This window comes from Protopterus annectens, chromosome 2.part1 (genome assembly GCF_019279795.1).
Source record: "Protopterus annectens isolate FY-2018-M chromosome 2.part1, PAN1.0, whole genome shotgun sequence".
Lineage (NCBI taxonomy): Eukaryota > Metazoa > Chordata > Ceratodontiformes > Protopteridae > Protopterus > Protopterus annectens.
This window is the reverse complement of record NC_056729.1, coordinates 579,877,345-579,902,182: the sequence shown is the minus strand read 5'-3', so window position 1 is coordinate 579,902,182 and position 24,838 is coordinate 579,877,345. Positions and strand designations below refer to the sequence as shown.

Genomic DNA, 24,838 nt, shown 5'->3' with positions numbered 1-24,838 from the left:
GTAACCTATCAATAAAGGTATAACATTTCCTGAATATGTCTATTGTATGCAGTGTAATGTCAAATACAGGAGAGAGCCTGTAGAAAAGAGTTTCAATGTAAATAAGAAAGGTATAATAATTGCAGTGTGTATGTGCCAGTTACTCAGAAATGTTGTAGAACCCTTGCAGTGAAGAAATGTGACTCTGTCTTAGTAAGTGCTGACAACCCCCAATAGTGCAGTCCCATATAAAGTGGATGAAGGAAGTGCCAGTAGCTGTGAAGTATGCAACAGTCCTAAACAGTTGTGAAATGGCTGACATGCATAGGTAAATCTGGCACACAAGTTGCCTGTCAAGGTGTTCCCCAGAAACTTAAGTCTGTTACCTGAAAAGTAGGTTTGTGTAGAAAACAAGTGAAAAAGCCATGTGAACACATCCAGCTGTGCACATACATAAACAAGTCAATTTAATGCAAGTATGTAGCAGTAACATCTGCAACCTGGACACTTACCATGTCAGATGTAGGCTAGGTATATCATGAAGTAGCAAAACCCATAACGCAATCAAATGCATGTTGCTCAGTGTAAGAATACATGTAGGGGATATACACCTGCAGTCAATAGGAATGTAGTGTACAGTTAAAGTACTAATAAGATGTTAATGGTGGTTTCTTTTTACACCCTACTCCATGTGCATAAACAATGCAATTCCACACCTCAATGGGTATGTGTAATCTCATTACATTTGTTGGGACATATGTCCTATTGTTATTTAAATCTGCACCTACTTTGATGCATGTCCCCTGTTAAAACAGCACAATCCTGGTGGCCTGTTGCCACCAATCATCCCTGCCTGCTGTTGGAATGTCCACTGTTGTTCAGTACATGCATGTGTTATGCTTGCTGTTCAACTGTTGTAACCATGGTGTGTTGGGTTAATGGGAATATTACTGCATGCTGTTTCAACTAACTTGGAATGCTGTTGTCTATGTTGTAATTAAAAACACCTAATCACAGAACATATGGGAAGGCCGGTCCCAGCGGTCCCACCTGTCCCACCTCAGCTGGCAGTTGCACCTGGCACCAGCAGGTCTGGTGCCCAGCCCGGGCCACCCTCCTCCGTAGGTCCTGTGCCACCTTCCGGTGGAAGCGCTGCAGGGGATGGGGCTCACCCCCTCCTGCAAGCGTGGGCAGAGAAGAGCCTCCTGTCACCCTCTGAAGGGTCCGGGTTGTGGTGCGTAGGGAGATCCAGTGTTTAGTCGCTGATCCCCTACACCAGCTCGAGGCGAGAGTGGCGCGACTCACGGGTGAGCCTGCCCCACCTATGCAGCCCCCAGCACAGCGACCCTCGGGTCTGTGAAGGTCCAGTAGTGACTGCCCATGGGTGGGGATATCAGTCCCACTGTTACCATCTGTGGGCTCATGGACTTGCGATTTCCAAACATCCGTCCACGTCAATTGTGTTTACCCACCCCATGTGTCATACTCACCCCTGTATGCGTCTTGTTTGTCTTGTCTGTTTACCTACCCAACCTACCTCCCCAAATATACCTACTTCCTCTACCTCACTTATCACTCTCCCCTGAAAAAAAAAAAAAGAGCAATCTGTACCCGAAAAAAAATTACGCCCCATACATAGCTTCCCATTTCGCACACATGTCCATTGGACATGTACACCGATAATTCTAATTGGCAGTGCAACAAACTATGTTGTCCTCACCCCTCTCTCAGGGGTGGAAGGTTTCAAATCTCACTCCAAATTTTCAACATATGCACAGCTGTTGCTGGTAAAGAAATGGGCAGCTATGGGCCTTCCCTACACCCTTCCTGCATATCCCGAACTTGTTTTCCTACTGTCTTTCCCTCTCTGTGCCCCCTTTTTCACCACTTTCCTATCTCCCCATTTTCTTTTCTTTAAAAGAAATTAGCGCGCGGGTTAGCGGGAGTAAGCACTTTTAAGCAGTAGTAAGCGGGATTAAGCGAGTGTGCTCATGTGTGTGCTTAGCTAAGCATAGCTAAGCGTCGTGCAAACCCGCGCAAACCCTCGCAAACCTGCTTACTACTGCTTAAAAGTGCCTTAGTCACTCTATGGCAGGACCCTTGTTCTGCTGAGCAGCAAAATAAAATACACCTGTCAGTCTTGAACCCCAGACCTTGGGCTGACCAGTCTGCATGAAGTACCACTACACCACAGCAAATATACAATAACTTGGTGCTGAAAGAAATATATCATGCATTACAATGAGTGAATGTAAAGGGAGAATAGGAATGGCATAACACAAATCATGTTCTGTGGCCCTTAACTAGCAAGTGTTGTGGAATTGCATGACATGACTGTGAAAAGAGAATCAGCCATGCTAGTAGGGAATAATGTTACAGTAGCACCTTACAAACCCCACACAGTATCAGAGCAGGATAAACACTGGCATATTTGAATAGGTCAGAGGCCAGACCTCCCAACTGTGACTGGTTTACAGGGATGTCCCTGATTTGCAAACAAGTGTTAGCTGTGCCCCTCAGACTCCCTGTGAAATGTAGTAACAGTAGGCAGAAAGGTGGGGAATTCCACTTAATGATAAATGTTAATAAGTGAGAGTAGACACTGCTTGCACATCAGAAAAGGTGTAGTAATACATATGTTCAGAATCCCCCAAAGTTGCAACTGCAAAATATCTGAAATATATCACAGGTGTATCCCACTGACATGTACCTTTCCCTGAGGCTGTTCAAATATATACCTGAGAGTATCTGAGGCCTGGAAGAGTCAGAAACACACAGGCATATCAGCCTGTCTGCTGTTACACACTCTGCGAATAGCTGTAGAATGAATTCCACAAGCATGTCCTTATGTAGGAGTACAACACAGAAATATCAAAGGATGTAGCCATGTACTGCTAGCAACCACCTGTGACAATGCCATTGTTCAGGTGCTGAAAAGACTGGTGTGGTGCACAGTCAATGAATACTAGGCTAACCTCTGTCTGCCATCTGGATATGTCCACAGGTGGGAGCTACTCAGACAGATTACTAGCCTTTAATAGATTTACAGGTACACAGCAACTCTGCATGTTTAGCAAGATAAACATCACATGATAATAAATAATGCACTCTGCAGTTCTGCACCCCTACCCAAAGGTACTATATACCCGTGTAGTCAGGCACAACCAATGGTGTAGGTAGGCATACACAGTAGTGAAATATGTCCAGTTGTCCTGAGCAGACTGTGCTAATGTCAACACAAACAAACCACAAACTGTTCAGAATTGAGTAACGTACTAATGACAGTATAGCAGTTCACAAACAGTGCATGTGCCTGATATTCATAATTGGTAGTACAACATACTTAGTTGTCCTCACCCCTCTCTCAGGGGTGGAAGGTTTCAAATATCCTTCCTAATGTATTGCATATGCACAGCTGTTGCTTGTAAAGAAATGGGCAGCTATGGACCTTCTCCATACCCATCCTGTACATCCCAAGCTGGTTTCCCTACTGTCTTTCCCTCTTTGTGCACCCTTTATCACCACATTCCTATCTCCCCATTTACTTCTCTGTCAAAGAAATGAGTGCAGGGGTTAGCGGGAGTGAGCACTTGTAAACAGTAGTAAGCGGGTTTGCACCAGTGTGCGCTTAGCTTAGCATTGCTAAGATATGATAAGCTAAGCCAAGCATAGCTTAGTATAGCTACAATAAAATAAGCTAAGCTAAGCGTCTCGCAAACCCGCGCAAACCCACTTACAACTGCTTAAAAGTGCCTTAGTCACTCTGTATGACAGGGCCCTTGTACTGCTCAGCAGCAAAATAAAATACCCTTGTCAGTCTCAAACCCCACACCTTGGAGTCACCAGTCTGCATGACGTACCACTAAGCCACAACAGATATACAATAGCTTGGTGCTGAAAGAAATATAACATGCATTATGAGTGAATGTAAAGGGAAAATAGGAACACCATAGGAATACATTGCAACAACTACTGTTGTATGCCAGTTAATTCTCTAATTCATAAAGAAAGTACATACTCCCATGTATCCAGTGTTAGCATTAGGAGGTGTGAATAAACCTACACACTGAGAAGAGTGTACTGGAAGAAGCAACAGTCAGGTTTCAGTACAACATGCATTTCACTGGCTACAACCCAGCATCAGATATGAGACATATATCAACCTTCTGACTGAGACAACAGTGTCCATAGCAAACAAGCATGGTCCCCACCTTAGAAAACTGAAAGGGCTATGCCTACCTAACCTAACATTTTATAGCAGTGTCCTGAAATCACAATGAGAAATGCAATTACCACACAGCAGGCTGCATGCAATTACTAAATGGTGGGCACCAATTGGTGCAGAGGCCATCACATGCACATGTGCAGATACCTAGAAAAGCAGCCCGTATCTGCTGTCCACACATGCAATAATATCATTGCACCAGCTGGGAGAGAGAGAGAGAGAGCGCAAGCGAGAGAGACAGACAGAGACAAACATACAGATACAAACAGGCAGTAGGAGACAGACACTGAAAAGAAAGACCAACACACAGAGGAAACCAAAACCAATAAATAAATAAATAAATAAATAAAACACCTACAACAGATGGAGGTGGGGAATACAAAGGTAAGGTATGTAACACATATGTATTTGCTGATATCCGAATGATGTGTCTGAAGGGTACTCTACATACTGAGAATCATCCATATGTGGCAGCAGTCTGTATCTATATGTACATGCACATTTGCATAGGGCAAGGGACATACTGCAACTGTTAGTGAAGGCTGGACATATGTATGTTGTTGAAGGCTGCTATGTGCACATATGTATGCAGGTTGTAGTGTATGGCATTGCAGAAAGCAAGCAGTGCCGGTATATGTCATGTGGTGTTAAACGCTGTGGGACTGAGCTACAGGCAGTGAGGCCTGCTACAGCTATATGGCCTGAGGACAGCAGAATGCATTCTGCACAACATTGTGCAATAGTATTACATAACCGTATGTCTCACAAGTGTTGCATAATTGACATCCCCACCATGAAAGGTGGGCAGTATATGTGCCTATATGTGCAGCTATATGTACAGCAATGGCTGTTTAGATGTATGTGTATATATATTTATATATATATATATATATATATATATATATATATATATATATATATATATATATATATATATATATATATATATATATATATATAGATATATATATATATGTGTGTATAAATATATATATAGATATATATATATAGATATATACATATATGGATATATAGAATTATAGATATATAGATCTATATATAGATATATACATATATAGATAGATATAGATATATTTAGATATATATATATATATATATATATATATAGATATATATGGATATATATGGATAAATATAGATATATATCGATGTATATGGATATATATAGATATATATGGATATATATAGATATATATAGATATAGATAGATATATATGGATATGTATGGATATGTATAGATATGTATAGATATGGGTAGATATGGATAGATATGTATGTATGTATATATATATATATATATATATATATATATATATATAGAGAGAGAGAGAGAGGGGAGACACGGGGTCATATGTACTGCAACAGGTGCCTGTTGTCCAAGGCATGGACTGAACACCAGTGTTGATACTGCAGTGCCATACCCCATTCCAAAACACCTTACGCAGTAACTACCACATAGGTGGTAGCCTGCCTAACCCTGAAGGTGTCAGAAGGGAACATGAGACAAAGGTGGACAGTAGGCTCCCCTTTGATAATCACAGTGCCACAGTAGACTTGTAATCTATCTACGTGGTACGTGTCATCACAAAAGGTGTGTCATCTAGGGAAATATAGGTCTGTGTTCCCCTCTACTCATCACAATGCCCCATGTGGTATGTACCTCACATGACAACTACAGCAAGTGGAAAGGCCACAGACATACCTAACAAAGAGTAATACTGCCCTCAAACACATGCCCTATGCAGACTGACTCACAAAACCACAGCTAGAGTGCATTGCATACCGCCCACCCAGAGGTTACCACTGCCGGACATACAGAGGTATGTCACACCCATAGCAGTCGGCCAACCACCATGACAACACATCACAATCCCCCCGGGCTACATGACCTAGGGCCCTAATCCTTGTCACCTCACTAAACAGCACATGCTGGAGGTACAGGTTCCTATCCAGAAATATGTCATACTCTGGACTAAACCACCCAGCATTAACAAACAAGGCTCCTCATTAGCAGATGTCATATATACCCCTGATGATTGTTTTGGAGATTGGCAATATGCCCTGGGAGTCACCTCTGTGTGTCCGGTTGACAGGAGCAAGTGAAATCACATTACATGTGTGTCAAAGGGCAGGGTAGCATATGGCTAGGCTGCTCTAGGCCCTAGGGCCAGTAGTGTATTACCTACATATGACACAATGCACATACACATGTACTCAGTGCAAAACTTGCTATGTGAGGTGGAATGAGTGTAACAGTGACTATGTGCAAGGTTTGTAAAGGTGTGATAGCTTAGTGTGAGGTTGTGTCTGTCATGGTAGTGTGTGTCCTAGGTGTGAGGCCAGAGAAAGATGTGTCAGTTATTGGGATGCAGACATAGTAGGATGGCATATGTTGTGACCTAGTTCCTTGTGTATGACTGTGGTGTCCCATTGTAGTCTGAAGCAATACATGTATGCTCAGTAAGTGGTACTACTGGTGAATCCAGCTCACATATGAACTGTTGTACTACCTGAAGCTGTAGGCCTAAACAGCACAGTATGGTGTATGTTCACATTCCCTGGTAACACTGTCTTGTGTGTTTCCTGTAGTCTGCACAGATTACATACCTCAGGCATAGGTATCTGTAAGTAGGGGCACACAGTACTATAAGGTACACAGATAATGCTCGTCTGTGTCGGCATACATTCGTGTGTTATATGTATGTCTGATGTGTGTGTAATGATGCCTGTACCATGCCCGCAATCACATGTGTGTTACAGGGTATGTGTGTGTACCTAGCAACATGTATACTCTGTTACAGCAGTATGCCAGCTATATTAACAACCGTGCACATATGTTAGGTAGGGGTATGGCATCAAAGACTAGGGTGGTTTACTGGTAATACTGTAAATGTACATTACATTCATTGCATTGGATGACATATGTCTTCATGCATTAACTTGATATGTACCCCTGGGGCGAGGTTATGTATTGTATCCCAAACAGTGTGCCGACTACTGGTGTATACTGGTTTGTTATATGGAGTGTGGCAGGCACTGTCAGCCAGTTGTGGGCTGAGCACTGATATGTGGTATTGAACGTGTGTATCCTCTGATAGACAGATAGATGCTATATATGGCAGTTAAGTGATATCTGTACTTCATAATGTTAAGTGTGCCACATGACTTGCTCACACATATCGTTTAATTGTCTTCCAGGGATGTGGCTCATCAACGCAATCCATCGTATACAGCTGCGGAGGAGCAGGAAATACAGAACAGCCTGGTGCAGCACTATAACCTGCTTTTTTTCCAGGGCCAGCCAGCACCACCATGAGCATACTGCACTGTTGCAAGAACTTGTTCGCCGGGTAAATGACATAGGCATGCATAACCGGACATATGAGCAGGTACGCCATCACTGCAGTGATTTAATTAGACATGTCTGGCGGCATGCATCTGATATCCATAGGCAACAGCTTGCCACAGGTGGTGGGGCGGCCATACATCCCCCCTCACCAGAGTGGAGGAGCTGCTCCTAAGCATGGTGGCTCCTGGCCTACAGCAGCAACAGCATCACACATGTGTCATCATGGAGGCCAGAGCCACCCAGCAGGATGACATGGAGCGTGCAGGTAATATGCCCTAGCTGTAGACTACCGTTACCTGTATTGTTAGAATATGCATATAGGAGATGTGTACTGTGTGTTTAGCAGTTGTGCTGCCTATCGTATGCACTACTGATATTTGGAATAGTATCTGTACACCTGTGACTGTTGACTATTGTTCCACTGTAGTTTAGCACACTCACAGTAGCAATGCCACAGTTGTGGCCACTGACAAACTGTGCCATATTCTTGTAGGTCCCTCTGGTGTGACAGCAGGGCAGACGATACATGCTGTTGAGTGTGTTAAAGCTTTAATATTGGTAATGAAATGTGCATGTCATAGGTGAGGTGTAGGCCATGTACACGTAACACACCTACGCATAATGCTTGCTGTGCATGTTTGCTGAGAGACATCAATCATCTCAGTAAAGTCAGTAGCTGATTCAATCACATGCAATGCACAGTGCAGCAGACACAATTGTGGCAACACTGTACTGCACATTGGATATGCATAGTTGCTACAGCTGTACGCAACAGAACATGTTTATCATACGCAGTACACGAAAACATGCTACATTTGGCATTAGCACACACACACACGCTGTAAGGTCACACTTTAGTATCCCACATATCATGCACACACACAAGATGTACCTCAGGGGTAGAGGTCTATCATGGGGCTGTGCAACACTCTGCAACACATAACACAGTCATGTTAGGCAATGCTCCCTATTGGGCACCTCACACACCCATGTACAAGGTGGCTGTGTAACTGTGAACGTAGCCACGGCACTGCAGTTCAGGTACAGCATGCTAGGCGGTGGTCTTGCACACATTAGTAGCTGTGAGTGACCACAAGATGCATGCTGATGATGGCACAGGGTACTACACCCCATCCAGTTACAGTGACCACAGTACTACTCATAGCAGTCATTGCTTTGCACCTCAATGTTGTGTGTGTACAAACATATGCACCTATACACAATATGCATAGCATGTTGTGTGTGTGCTTACATATCCCAGTATACACAATATGCACAGCAGTTGCCATCCAAACAAAGTGTCACATATATGTCCTGGAATGCTAGTGGGTGTATAGGTCACTTGACATACATCGGGTTTGTGTGGTGTTTAATGTTGCAGTCATGTAACATGCCATGCCATGTCTTGCACCGACATATCTGCAATATGTCCCACACTCACCATAACCACTGTACACTGGCTATGTCGAGCATTGGGATTCCATCACGTCAACATGCACCACTCATCCCGTGTGTGTACATAGCATGCATGTGCTACACCCGTGCCCACTATTATCTGCTATGGACACAGACACTGTACTCAGACATGGATATCTATGTGTCACACAGATAACACATGCAGCCATGACATGGATACTTGTGAGTGGTGGTGCACAGGGCATTGCAGAGCTAATAATACCTGCACAGCAATGTTGTGTCCATGTACACATTGTGTTCCAGGGTGTAAACAATCACTGAACTACACAGTTGCATCAAAGCCATGTATACTGCCATTAAATAGGGGCGTCTACACTTGCACTGCATGGTCTTGTGCAACACATATTCTGCATGCTGACACATGTGTGGTGGCTGTTTAACTTGTGATACTGACACCCACCTTCACCTACTATAGAGTATGTGTTGGATTGCTGGTGTGTGTGTGTGTGTATGTGCTGTAGTGAGGAGTGTAGTAGTGTTCACGTGGTCATGTGTGCATGTGTTCATGTGTTCATGTGTTCACGTGTGCACGTGTGCATGTGTTCATGTGTGCGTGTGTGCATGCGTGCGTGTGTGCATGTGTTCATGTGTGCATGTGTGCATGTTTTCATGTGTGCATGTGTTCATGTGTTCACGTGTGCATGTGTGCGTGTGCGTGTGTGCATGTGCGTGTGTTCATGTGTGCATGTGTGCATGTTCATGTGCAGACCGTAAAGTGTGTTTCCTGTCTTCCTCTCACAGGTGCTGAGTTAGGGGTGGCTGAAAGTAGCAGGGAACCTGAAGCCACTGCCACGAATAGTGGTGATGATGAGACATGTATTTTGGCACAGGAAGGTTTGACAGGGTCTGTCTTTGGTCCGCCAATCGACAGTACACAGCATTCAACCCCATCTATGCGCACACTCATACTGTCAATACATCCCTCACCACTAATGGCCATAGGTGAGGGACAGCATACAGTTACCACTGACCAGGAGAGTGTGGTACCCATGGCACTTGCATCCCCTCACAGCAGCCATAGCCGTATTCCTGGAACGGTACCACATATGCAGAGGTCCAGGGGTTCTTGGGGAAGCACCGCTGGTAGTATTGCCCCTGGCAGGTGTGCCCTCACAGGTCTTATGATGTCCAGTATGTTCTGGGCTGTAATGCAGGCTCAGGCACGTATGGAACGGTACACCAGGCAGGGACTTAGGGTGCAGAGGGCACATTACACCGCTATCAATGACAGCATCCGTGACCTTGCCGGTGCCATCTGGACTTACACCGAGGTCATTGATAGACGTTGGGGGGAGACATTAGATGCCCTCCACAATATGTCTTCCATGAGCCAGGACCATGCGGGACAGTTGCGAAGTCGACGCAGACGCATGACAGCAACAGCTGGCAGTGGTCACGGATGGCCCACAGTTCACAGCCACTCCCGTAGTGGCATTACCAGCCCCAGCAATGCTGGGGCTGGCCTGTCCATTGACCGCCCCAGTAGACCACGTGCATGTGGCTCTGGCCAGTCCCAGCAGGGACATGGGTCCAGTCATCATACCTCTGCCTCTGATGACAGTACCAAGTCAGGGTTGGTACCTGATACTGTCCATAGCACCCCTGCCAGGCACAGGTACTGTGTCCATGGCCGGAGACAGTGATCTGTACAGCCTAGCAGGTACAGTCTGTGGCTGACCCACAAACTACCGTCTATGGCAACCACATGGTGGAGCTGTGTGCATGCAGACACACACACATTAACCAAACAACTAGGGCTCACACATACACACACACATTACATCAACATTGGCCGATGCTGTACTGTTGTCCCTCACACACACACACACACACACACACACACACACACACACACACACACACACACACACACACACACACACACACACACAGACATGTCGATTGGATAGGTCAATGTCAGGCTCTGGCAAACAACAAAACGCCCTGTGCATATGATGATACCTGTGTCACCTCCTGTCATCTGTAACATTGATGGAGGAACAGGCTAACATGGTGCTGATGCACAGGGTGACACTATAGCAGTGTAGCAATATTAGCAAGTTGTCAACAGGAAAGTGTAATGACATCCTTGTAGGTATATCTGAGCAGACATTATGCATCAAAGCTCTGATTGTCAATGTAGCATTGTTTACACCACTGTTAGGTCTGAGTATGTATTGTCCACCCATGTGCCACTTGGCTGAAGTGTAATGTGTTGCCAGCATGTGTTAGTGAGTGGACAGCACGTGTGTGATGTGTGCAGTACAGATTAGCAAGTGAACATCTGTGAACATGGTGAGTGCACACTGTCTGCATGTACATGCATAGTGGACACATGGGACATGTGGCATACCCTGTAGTACACATTGTTAACATCTCATAGTATCTTTCAATGGCCAGTATGCATTCTACTACAGTTATGTACTAACATGGGTAGACATGTGTGTATGACATGGGTTGACACTATGCTGTGGGTGATACCGTTAATATCTGTCAATGATTTGCAGTCTGGTAGTATACACAACGTCAACAGCATGACTATAAGCAATCATTGGATGATGTCCTGACAAATGACACACAGTCCTAGGGAACTCAGTAACAGTTGGATCCTTCCGGTGCTACACTGTAACACTAACCAGTGGTAATGACCGCCACCCATTCCTGTGACCACACCTGTCTGGCATATAGCCCCCTTAGGTACATGCAAACACACTAGGGATGTGTCCATCCAAATCTGGAAATGCATGCATTGGCCTACAATGCATTCCCTGGATGGGACGCATATCCTACACAAGGGTATCATACAGACAGATACCTGTTGTCTGATACATGCTGTTTAGCAGTAAGCCGACTATGGCATAGTCATCCACATGTACTATACATACTATCCTGTCAGTACCACACAGGTGGTAGCCCTCAACATGTATGTTGGGTACCAATGTGTACATACGGCCTCATGTTATGTCATGTGTCCCTTGGTATCCACATATCCATAGGTACTGTGGAGTCCCAGGGTGTATCACATAAGACATTAGAGGCCTGAATGCATATCCACAAGGCAGTTGTACACCTATAAAGACTGTCCATTATTGGCAGTCGTTGTTGTGTATGAACATGTCTGACATATACCCCAGGCATATACCCTCACTCACACTACTCTTAAGTAACTGTCATGGGTGTGTGTGGCACAGATGACCTTGGCCACAGATCACGACAGTGGACAGCCTTGTCACATACATAAATATGTGACCTACGATCTGAGAAGCAGCGGCACAACCTGTTAATGGAAACAAATGTATTCATGTAGTATGCAGGCTTCACACATATGTACTGATTGAGGGGACATGTACACATATATTTTTGCCACACAGATACCTGAATGTATACATATATTTTTGCCACGCAGATACCTGATGTGTGCAATGCACTTACTGTTGTAATCATCAGTCTTTCCAAAGAGGAATGTACCTTTCAAAGTCAATTATACACACAGTCAGCATTTGCAGGATTCAAACCCCTACCTAACTATGTTATGATACTAGAGAGAGATGCATTAACACAGCACGCTATTTGCTTTATTGGGTGGTTTCTCTTCTCCATCTGTATTTGTAGGATGGTGACATCATCAGTCTTTCCAAAGAGGAATGTACCTCTTTTAGTGTGTTTTCCCAGTCTCCAAAAAGGGCACTCCTTTCAAAAACAATTGCACACGTCCACCCACACACACAGTCAGTGTTTGCAGGATTCAAACCCCTACCTCATTATGTTATGATACTAGAGAGAGACACATTAACACAGCGCACTATTTGCTTTATTGACTGGTTTCACTTCTCCTGCTGTATTTATAGGATGGTAACATCATCAGACTGGACATGGTAATGTGTGTACACTTTGTTTTATGCCATTCCAGGAATGGTCCATGTGGGTCATCGGGTGTCAACAGCTTGAACAGGAACTCATAATCCTTACCTTGTGTGATCTATCTGTGGACACATTGACATTCCTTCATATGTCAACACATATTTATGCACAGCTTGTTGGTTTTGTGGGTACTACATGTGTCCGGGATTTTGATAAAGGGCTCTACAAAGTCTATGTGAGACATGTGTAGCTGTGTTCAGTGATGTATGTCCTGGGTGGCTGCTTTGCAAACAGTCTAGCATGTTTGGGAACCATGATCCGCACATGAACATACCACAGTTAGTAGGGTTGTGTGTATGTCAGCTTCCAATAGCTCTGTTTATGACTTCAACCATGATGGACTCTATGGCCTTGCAGATCAGACTTCATAGGCATACTGGACTGTACTTCCCATGGTGTGTTGTGCACCAACACTTGTGTGAAGTGCCATATGTTGCTGTAACGCATTCAACGTTTCCACATCCTGTGTAGGGGGGGGGGCCTCAGCTGACTGTTCAGGTGCAGGATCTGTTTGTTCTGTAGTTTATGCATGACACATATTGGGAATCAATGTATTCCACTTGCTGCCATGCTGTTGGCATTGGGGCTAGTTGTTCATCCATTCTACATGTGATATATCCTGGTATGATGATATGGACTATCGTCAGTGGGAGGTGGGTCTGTATATCTGGGCCTGTCTGTCAGGATGTCGGCATTATCAGTCAGGTACAGTTGGCCATGACTCAGGACATATATGGGTGTACATTGCTATATATGACATAGCTGTCGGAGGTGTCATGACTCCTTCTCAGCTACTCTTTACAGAACACCAACGAACCTGAGCACTAATCCCTGTTATACTCTTTTACACACTTAACACCCTGCTGATCCTTTGTGATCTGGCTACAGTGTATGTCATCATAATATCCCGGCATGTCCAGGGATCGGTTTTGTGTGTACTCTCCAGTCCAGCTGGTGAATATTGTGATGTTGACACAATGTCACATCTGCCTCATGTACACAGACAACCCTCTCCTCCTCCCGACAAACTCAGATATATGTGTGAGATGCACCTATAGAGACATACAGGGTGCTGAACTCTCTCAACCCATGACTGGCACAGTCTATCAGGTGGTGAAGGTAACCACACACACCACATATCAGTCTCACATATCCTCTGGCGACAGCACTCAAACCACATTATCACACACAGACATACTCGGATGCTGTGAATTAACTCTAAGCAGCAGAGACCTCCACAGCAGGCACACACACAACTGCTACCCCAGTACAATACCCACATATCACATAGTTCACAATGTCAGTGTGCCACACAGTCACTACCCTTTGGGCTAGACAACTCACCTAATACACTTGTAATAGGCGACACTTATTGTCAGACACACTGACATACCACTCACCAGGCCAAACATGGGAATAGTCACTTTGGGCTGTCTGTCGGGTGCCAGGATCTGCCACATAACACATGCAGTCAGGTCACTCCAAAACAAGTACAGGACTGGCACCATCATTGTCCATGCTGGTGCGTAAAACCTCAGACGTTACTCCCTGGACCACATAACATGGTACATGGAGGAACACTCTGATCATGTAGCCCAGGCCAGTATGACCCTGACCTTGTCTAGCATCTTACAAACACCAATTATGATGTCACAGTATACAGACAAACATATCACGTTTAACAGTTGGCTAACAAATTGGTGTCATTCATAGGGGATGCAGTGTCTGTCAGCCTGTGGTGACATGCTCGACATGCCACGTAGCTTCACTATGGACAGCTTGCACCTGTCACCCTTGGACCTTCGAATGCTGGCTAAGGCTCTTGCTACCACCATAGTGCATTTGTTGAGCAGGGCTCAAAAGACATTCCAACCTCCATAGACATTACAGGTTAAATGACACTAAGGGTAATGCTGCTCAACACCAGATGTCTTACCCTCCTACTGCGGCCACTCAGGACTCTCCTCAGTATGGAGGATAGCGATATCTGTGCACTAACAGATGCCTAGTTCAGGCTCACATATGCACACCAGTACTACCAGGTTATGTTTCATACCATGCTTTCTGACTACAGGACTTGGAACGGACAACACAACTAGGGGGAGTATCCATATACATCACAGATACACACACCTCCGGGTTAGTAGCACTGCACTAAGCATCACAAACCATACATATACAACTACCATTGTGCAAACCTGCCTTTCAGTTTGTTGCCTGCTACTGACCTCCCTCCCATACTCAGGAACCACACTCGGCATTCCTGGGAACAGTGGAGAATATGAAGGTCTCCACAAACACCATTATGTTGGTTGACTTCAAATACACAAATATTGACTGGGGATACTACTCAAGCCCCAACACCCTCACCCTGCAGTCGCTACAATTTGTTAATTCATATGCTATGGCACAACCAGTCACCACAGCCACAAGGGGGAATACATATTGGACCTGATCATCACCAACATGGGGACTCTATGTTCCACACCAGCGATATACCCCTCATTGGTAAGGTCAGAACATACATATATCTCACTGGACATACACATACCCTCCACATACCCATCCTGGATAATCTTGGTGAACTTTTCATGAGCCAACGTCTCACTTCACCAAAGCAAGGTGGTATCCTTCAGAGACCCTGAGACAGTGGCAAATACGGCTCCAACTGCTGAATCCTTTACATACACATTCTATGGACACCTAGTGGACTGCATGGATTGTGCTATCCCAAATAACAACACAACTCACTCCTCCAATGGCAGGGGACCTGTCTGATAGACCCCATCCATTAATAAGCTGTACAATGTCAGGAGGAAGCTACTACATGATAGAGCACAATCCCAGACAGGGAAAGCATCTGTGATCTGTACTAGCAGACAGCTACGATCACTCATGAACTTATCTAAGGGATGCTTCTCACGGACAATTGCACCAGACACGTAGGACTATCACAAGGCCTTCTTCAGTTATGTCAGGAACCTGGGTGGACACTCACTGGTATGCTGTATGTTACTGCATACTGACTAAACTTACCCTGAACCCATTGGCATTGCCAACATCCTGGCAAACTGGTTCAGTGCAGATGTCTCCCCCCATCCCCCCTAGGGAGCAACTATCCATCTCAACAGAGTGTAACCTCCCTGACATCACACAGTAACAGGTGAGTGCTGCCCTCCCCAAAGCATACATCACAGCATCAATGGGACCAGATGGTGTCCCGGCATGCATCTTACACGAGCTTCATGACAGACGTAACCCTCACATTACATCACTGTGCAATATTGGAGTTACTACAGGATATGTACCCATGGAATGGCGTACAGCAACAGTGGTCCCACTACACAGAGTTGGTGCCACAACGGACCACAGACAATATTGCCATATAAGCCTAACTAGCCTGTTTTGCAACGCTGTGGAGCGTATTGTCATGGGTCTCTTACACATAGACATCAGGAACCTACAGACACTGTGTCCTACACATTTCAGCATTGTTGTGGGCAGATCTTGCCTCTTGAACATGTTTGTATTCTTTAGATGGTTAACAGGTCCATCGACATAGGCGCAGTTGTCCAAAGCCTACCTGAACCTTGCAAACCCCTTCCACACAATAACCCACTGGGCCATTATGCATAGGCTCACCAGCGTCGATATGGACACATATCTCACATGGTGGATTGCTACCTGGATCAGGGTTAGCACCCACATGGTCAGAATTGCAGGTGCCATGTCTGACTATACACCAGTTACACGTGGCATCCCAAACGGCTCGGTTCTGGGACCTCTCTTGTTCAGTATATATTTGTCTGACATACAGGCTACCACAGGGGGAATATGGCTGACCTTGTTTGCACTTGACTGCAAACTGGGTGCCATAATCAACTCTCCAGCTGCCACATGCATACTCAAACAGGGTCTCACAGAGATGGATGACTGGTACCTGAGCCATGGCCTACAGCTAAATGCCATTAGTTGCATAGTCATCCCCTTTGGGAATAGCAACATGCCCACACATTACCACATAGGTAGTACTCCATTACATATGGTAGGAGTTGTTAGGTGATTGGGGACATGACTTGTTTGTACTGTCGCCTTTGACATTCACTTTGCCAAAGTGGTTGGACAGACTTTCTATACAAGCCACCTTATCCCATATGGTTTCACATGTAGATCGAGTGAGGTCATTGTGCCCCTACACTCATCACAACCATGCTTGGTTACAATGCCACATTTGGGGTGTACCTTATCCAACACCTGCAGCAACTGTACTGGCCACAGAAGTTCCTCACCAAGCAGATGTAGGGACTCACACGGATGACCTGCACAGTTCGGATGCAGTAACTCCAGCTATACTCAGTCGCTTACCACCTACTCGGATACAATGTGTGCCTGTTGTTTACAGAAATACCCAACCCAGAATTACTGGACATGCTCCACCTCAGGATATCCAACTCCCTTGGAGCTACACACTCCAGGGACATATACCTCAGCACAGATGTTAATTGGACATGCTGGAGGGACAGATTCTTATCCCAGGGCCTCCACTCACTCCAGATTGTGATCACAGTTTCACATAGGCAGAGCCACCCACTGACCACCTACAGGGGACATCTTGACGGCTGTATGGGTGATCATATGTTTACCCCTGGGATATCTTCTGTGTCCCTGCTAGACAGAGGCACACTAGCCTAGACGTACATGGGCTATCTTGTGTGACCTACTATTCACTGGCACAGTGTAGTAATCTGACAGGGTTGCAAAAGCCAAACACTCTGGCTAGGCTTGTACATGCCCTAGGGCAGATAGCCTAGTATCGACCTCTGAACCTATGCTTATGTTCGGGATGCACAATATTTATTGCTGATACTGTTTGCAGGTCTTTATCGACTTTGCTTTCCCAGTTTCTATGAACAACTTAGGTATCTGCAGAACATATTTGATTATGACAGGGTTCTACTATATTATATATGTGTCTGTTGTCATGTAACTGTGTGCACAGGGTGGATTGCTGGATAGTGAGAGGTTCCTGGGTTAACACATGCCACTGCCAGATATGTGTGGCCCACTGCTGTACTCAGACATGGCCTAAGTGTGTGAGCATGCCCAGTTCAGGCTTTCCATGTTTTGTTGCCTGACATTTGTTTTATTTATTCAAGTGTGTGAGCATGCCTAATGTGACCTTTCAGTATGTTGTGATCTGAGGTCCACTACATTTGTAGATGTGTGTGAACATGACCAATATTAACATTTATACTGTGTGGGTGTGTGTTGGAAGTCAATTTCTGTTCTTACTGCAGGACTAACCTTTGTGTCATAACTCAACAGGGATTATGCTGTGCCTGCAGGGTTTCCATGAGATACTTTGCATAGACCTATCAATATTCTTTCATACTGGCTGACTACTGCAATACTGTCATGGTTTAGTGGTTCAGTACTTTAACTATAGTGCACAGTATCCTGGGTTCGAAGCCCATCACTGCTTTATATTTTCATACTGAGCAGAACAGACTGCTTAAGGGCCAGTTAAGCAAATATGAGCATGTTGGCTTTTGTTCAGCTATGCCCTACTTAGACCAGGCTTGTCCAACATTGCTGAATATTCACCAACTTTGCTGGATGTTGCCCAATATTACTCAACATTGACCACAGTTGCACTAGTTGGTGTATGCGATTCTGTTTGCATAAAGTACATGGTGGTAAATGCTGTTTAGCACTGCTTTACATTGCTTAACACATGGCAATCATGCCTCAGGTGGTGCTGCAGGGCTGCCTATGTTGGATGCACATACTACACTCCCTGTACATGTTTGAAAGCAGGTTGTGTCAACTTAGGCATCCCTTTTACTATATGTGCGAGTCAGAGAGAGGTATAATTTCCAGAGTTCCTACTGAGCCAGTGTATGTGCTATGCGTTGCCTCTTTGCCAAGGCCAAAGCATACTGGGCACGCCTCCTTCTGCCTACTGGGGCAGGCTCAGGTTGTTCCTCCTCCGAGTCACCCCATGCCTGTGCAGGCCTTGGCAATGGTGGGGGGCTGTTTGGCCCTGCCCCATGCTGGTCTTGCTGCAGCTGTTTTCGCAGGATCATATTATGTAGCATAGCACATACCATGGCAATTTGGGTACATGTAGTTGGTGAGTACTGCAAGGCTCCACCAGATGTGTCCAGGCACTGGAACCGTGACTTGAGCAGCCCAAACACATGCTCGATTACATTTCATGTTTGTGCGTGTGCCTCATTATGGAGTTCCTGTTCAGGTGTTTGTGTGTTTCTGATGGGTGTCATCAGCCATGGCTCCAGTGCATAGCCAGCATCCCCCACTAGGTGACCATGTGGGATGTCCCCACTGGCAAATGTCTGTTACAGCTGCATCAAATGACAGATATGGGAATCATGGTAGCTTCCTGGGCAGCCAGCACACACATTCAGTATTATGCCCTGGGCATCACACACAACCTGGCAGTTGATGGAGGGGAAGCCCTTGCGGTTGAAGTAGACCCTACCCCGCTCACCGGCTGGTGCTTTGATGCGTATGTGTGTGCAGTCTATTGCACCCACTACTTCAGGGTATTCCGCTATTTGCTGGAAGAGATGCATATTGCTGGCCAATACCTCATGGGAATAGGGGAAATATACATGATCACTGACATGTGCTGACATGGCATCCAGGAACTGGTACAGTACCCTGGATGCTGATGCCTGTGATATCCCCATCATATCACCAGTTGGTCTCTGGAAAGTACCTGTTGCTAATATTCTTAGGCCAACACATACCTTGGTTTCCACTGGGATGGGTTCCCCTCTGTTGGTACTGTGTGTGAGGCGTGGCCTGCACAGCTCAACAATTTGCTGCATGAGGTCTCTGTCCACTCTATAGTGCTCCACAATCTCCATCTCATGTAGCCCCTGGTAGGTTACCCTGGGCCTGTACACTCTTCTCTGTCTCTTCACTGTGGGTTGTCCAGCAGCATTTCCATTGTCACCACCCTCAGCATGTTGCATATGTCGCCTTATAACAGCAATGGCAGCCCCTAACATTTCTTTGTCTCAGTAAAGCATTTTCAGTTTTCACTTCTATTAGCTTACTGCAGTGTCTCTTGTGAGAAACATTATGGACTGTTATTTGAAGAGTTTTAAGTGCTAGGCTGGGCTGGGCTAGTGTACTGCCTGTGTAATTGCCTGATTCTGATTGTTTTCACCTGCTAGCTCTGCTAGTACTCCCTGGTAGCTTCCTACTATTTGTTGTGCTTCCTATTTCCTTTCAGTTTCCTCGGGGGGGGGGGGGCAGCGCCGTGCACACAAGGGCAAACACGTTCACAGCAGCTCACACGCGTGCAAACATGCTTACACGGACTACAACTTGCTTATTCAGGTTAAAACGCGTGTGCACCAGCGCAAATGCACTTACAACACTTTTAACTGCCTTATACATGCTTACTCCGGCTTAAACACATGCACCCACGCTTACACGCGCGCACACTGTCTTACTCGGGTTTACAGGCGCGCACACGCATGCATACCCACTCAGCAAGAAGCTTTGGTGTTATTCATGGCATACACCTTCCATTTCTTGCCTTTACCTAGCCTACCTGTAGAAACACCTCTTTCAATGATGTGTAAATGACAGCTGGCACATGCCAATCTGCTCCAATGAGCCTCCCTTCTTTCATACATACCTCACTTGAGATGTCACCTATCTTCTACTCTGTTACTCCCCTTATCCTACTCCTACACTCCACTGACTGTGCTCATTTGCTATGTAAACCTGTGATTCACTATCCTAACCCTCCTTTGCATAGGATTGCCTACTAATGCTTGGTTACATCTCTTAGACTGTGCTTCCCCCTTAGCAACCTCTACTCGGTGGCCATGTTGGCTTCAGCCTGCCATTCCCTTGCATTGAAAATTAACAATTTAAATAAAATCCACATTTGTGTGTTTTAATTTTTATTTTTCTGGTTTTTAGAGCGCAGCCCATTTGCGTGGTGCTGCACTACACTTAAACATCGGAAATCGGAGTAAAAAAAATGTTTTTTTTTTTTTCATACTGCATCTGGAAACATTGCCATTGGCTGTATATTTGGCCATTGGCATGCTTCCTGCACTGGATGCAACCTTTATTTGGAGCTGTCACGGCTCCGTTTTGCTATTTGCAGAACGGTAATCAGTTGTCAACTGAGTACATTTCTGCAGATAACACTAATCTTACTCGGACAGGTTCGGGTTTCCTGGATCGCATATCTACCTCATTTGCATGCCTTTCGCCTGCAATTGAGGTAATTTGCATAACCCGGTCCTGTCCGTGTAAGAGCCGTTTTAGGAGCTCTCTTGCATGCCCCTGCAGGCTGTTCCTGGATCGCTCGTCGGACATGATGGCTGCATGGAGTCTTACTCTAGTCTTAGACTCCGTGCAAGCCATCGTGAATCCGGCCCTATGTGATGAGTGTGGTGTGGTGCAAATGTTTACCTTCTCCTCATGACTGTCAGGTTCAATCTTGGTTGGAGAGAGCTTTACCTCCAGTTTGGCTAGATAAGTGCATCTCTCACAGGTTGTAGTGTTGAGTGGTAGGAGGAGAGGGTTGTCTGTGTACATGAGGCAATTGCTCCATTGCCTCAAGATGCCCAGATTCATCAGATAGACAGGGGAGAACACTGGGAGCTGACCCTTGGACATGCCTGAATAAAAAACTATTTTCCTCTAGATAAGTGAGGAAAGTGAGTACAAGAGCTGTTTTTCTCAACGCCAGTGAGAAAAGTAAGTACAAAAACTGTTTTCCTCTAGGTAATGAGGAAGATTGAGTGCTATAGTAATTAGTAGCTTATTTAGTGCTTACAAGTTCTGAACAATTGCTGAGTATGAATAAGCAAATTTAAGTGCTAAAACTAAGAATAATCATTTTCTACAAATACTTTGATGTTCCCAATTTTTAATTCTTTTCTCTTCTGCCACAGTTTTATCAGGCACAACTCTTTCTGCTGGTATGATAGCATCTTTGCTAATGTAGGTCTTGGCTGCATTCTCATGGCAAGATTTGGAAAATACACTTAATGTGCCCTCTCAGTTAACAAACCCTGATGTAGAACATCAGTCCAGTTGCTTGTATGTACTTTCATAAAATAAATGCAGTTTGTTTCTTAAAGTTTCTAGCACAGCAAAAATAAGTAAATAAATAAATAAACAAATAAATAATAATAATAATAATAAATAAAAAATATAAAAAAATCAGTATTTCTCTGTTTGCTCTGTCTTCTAATGCTGCTGTTTTTTAAAATATATCTTCTTGAGAGTCCTCATGCTCAAACAGACTTTTATTTCAACCTCTAGTTTTGTAGTTTTATCAGTTCATCAAAATAGCTAGTTAAAGCTTTTTCTACTTTTCCAACATTTTGTTATTTGTCTTTATTATCATCATCATCATCACCCCCTTTTTTCCCATTTTTCTACATGGGGTCGGGGTATCATGTTAACTGTCGCCAACTCTCTCAATTCAGTGCCACACTCCTGCCTTCTTCAACACTCATGCCTGACTGTTGTAAATCTTCTTTCACACAATCCATCCACCTCTTTGCTGGATGTCCTTGCTTCCTCTTACCTTCTTCCTGTCTGTCCCAAATCTTCCACACCAGATTGTCTTCTGCTTTTCTACACATGTGCCCAAACTACCGTAATCTGTTTTCTTTCATCTTCCTGCAATTGGAGCTACTTTGGCTTCTGCTCTTATGTCCTCATTTCTTCATCTGTCCCACAGTGTGCATCCTACCACCTTTCTCAGGCACTTCATTTCCATTACCTTTAGCTTCTTCAACTGTTCTGCCTTTACTGCCCAGGTTTCTGTACTATACAGTTGTTCTCATGGCATCACTGTCTTGTGCACCTTACTTTTCAGCTTCTTTGCATTCTTCTGTCATAGACTACACATGATATTCTATGCCAGTTGGCTGCAACCCCTCTGATTCTAGCTTTGAACTCTTCATTCCGACTACCCTTCTCCTCAACTACCCCTCCCAGATACTTGACGCTGTTCACCTGTTCCACTATCTTCCCTTTTATCTCTATTCTCAGCTTCTTCTGATTTCCCCAATTTGCTGCCATTGCCACCATCTTATCTGTGCTTAGTTTCATCCCATGTGCCTTCAGATTTGCATTCCATTCTCTTATCCTTTGCTGAAGTTCTAGCTCAGAGTCTGCCTGTACTGCCACATTGTCTGCATACAGCAGCTTTGTTGATCCGTCCCCTCCAACCTGTTTGCTAATATAGTCCATCACCACTATGAACAGCAGTGGGCTCAGAGTTGAACCCTGATGTACACCCACTCCCACTGGGATCCCCTAAAATATGGATCTAGGTGATTCAGTCATGAGTTGTCTTTATATATTCCTTCAGTGTTTCACTTATTTTAAACACTGCTGAGTACATTTGATTTATCTGTTCTCTACGTTTCTGGAAGCCATCTCCTGTACCAAAGCAGATGCTTGCACTGCTTTTTGCTGAACAGCTGAAAGATTCTTCTCAGACAGCTTTTTCTTCCCCTTTTGTGACTTTTTTTTTACCATATAACTTTGACTCTAGTTTTGAGTCTAGGTCTGCTAAGAATATTGTGACTCAAAACTACAATTTATTTAATTGCAGATGCATATGTTAAAACCGATCCCATTGGAAAAAAGGGTTCTGGAAGGATGGGTGGATGTACGCAGATGTTAAAAAGAAGCTAGTGAAGAAGATTCATGTTCATTAACTGAAGAAGCAGTAAAATTAAATCTTAGAAAACAATAATAATGACAAGGCCAATACAAACAATAAGAGAAGGGTTAAGGGCACATTTGCCTGTAATAGTTGCAATGCTTATTTTCCCTCCTTTTATTTGACAATACTAAAAGGAGCTATGAAGTTTGTTATTTTAATTGTCTGACTAAGAATGTTATTTATATAGCAGGTTATATCTGAATCATTTCAACTGTCTGTCTAAAAATGTTATTTATATGACAGGTTGTGTTTCATGTTATGTATTTTGTATTGGATGTATGAGGAGTTTTAATACAAGAATTTAGAAATAGAAATATGCAAGTACTGAGAAAGGCAAGATGACTACATTATGTAAATATTCTGTTATTTCTGCTTATTTTAAAAGATTGATATTTCATGTAGCTGGTTGTGGTAGAAAAGATGTGTAATAGTATGATACCGAAAATGAATTTGACTTTAAAGAGTACATTTGGTAAGTGCTCCTAATTTCTTTGGCTCCTCCAGGCCTACATGACTGTGTGAACTTTAAAGCAGTTCTTAAAATGCTCTCTCATGCATTAACATGTGACTGTTGGTTGTTTTTATTGGTTGTGTTATTTTTAGAGGAGTGTCCTTTGGATTCTTTTTGATTTACTGAGCAGCTTTAAATTGACAGCTGTTTGAATGAAAAAATCTGAGAGACAACCACTTTGAGTAATCACAAAACAAGTCTTTTGGAGGGGGTATCCCCTTTCCATCCTATGTTGGTGGAGACACACCACACTCTTCTAAAGTATACATACAACTCCAACATCAAGGTAGCACAACAGTGGTGAAAAGTGCAGCTTCAAAGATCACCAAATGTTCTTTTTAGCCATTACATCTCAACAGACCAGCATTTAATTTAAAGTCATTTGGTTACTTGACATGTTCCGTTTTTCTTTCTTTAACCACATTTAAAGAATTTTGTAATTTTGTCTGAGGAAACCTCTTTATGGGACAGAGGTGATAACCAACTAGTTTATTAAAGTTTCAGATTCCAGATATTATTTTGTCTGTTTTATATAGCCTTTCTTGCAAATGGTTCATTTTTATTTTATTAATAGTTCTTGCAAACCAGAAGGTAGGATAGTTCTCAGAATAA

General features: G+C 44.2%; 1 protein-coding gene across 3 annotated transcripts in view; it reads left to right on the top strand.

Moving 5' to 3' along the window:
- CGREF1 (cell growth regulator with EF-hand domain 1) overlaps positions 1-24,838 on the top strand; it is a 372,647-nt gene that overhangs the window by 208,432 nt on the left and 139,377 nt on the right. The window lies entirely within an intron of this gene.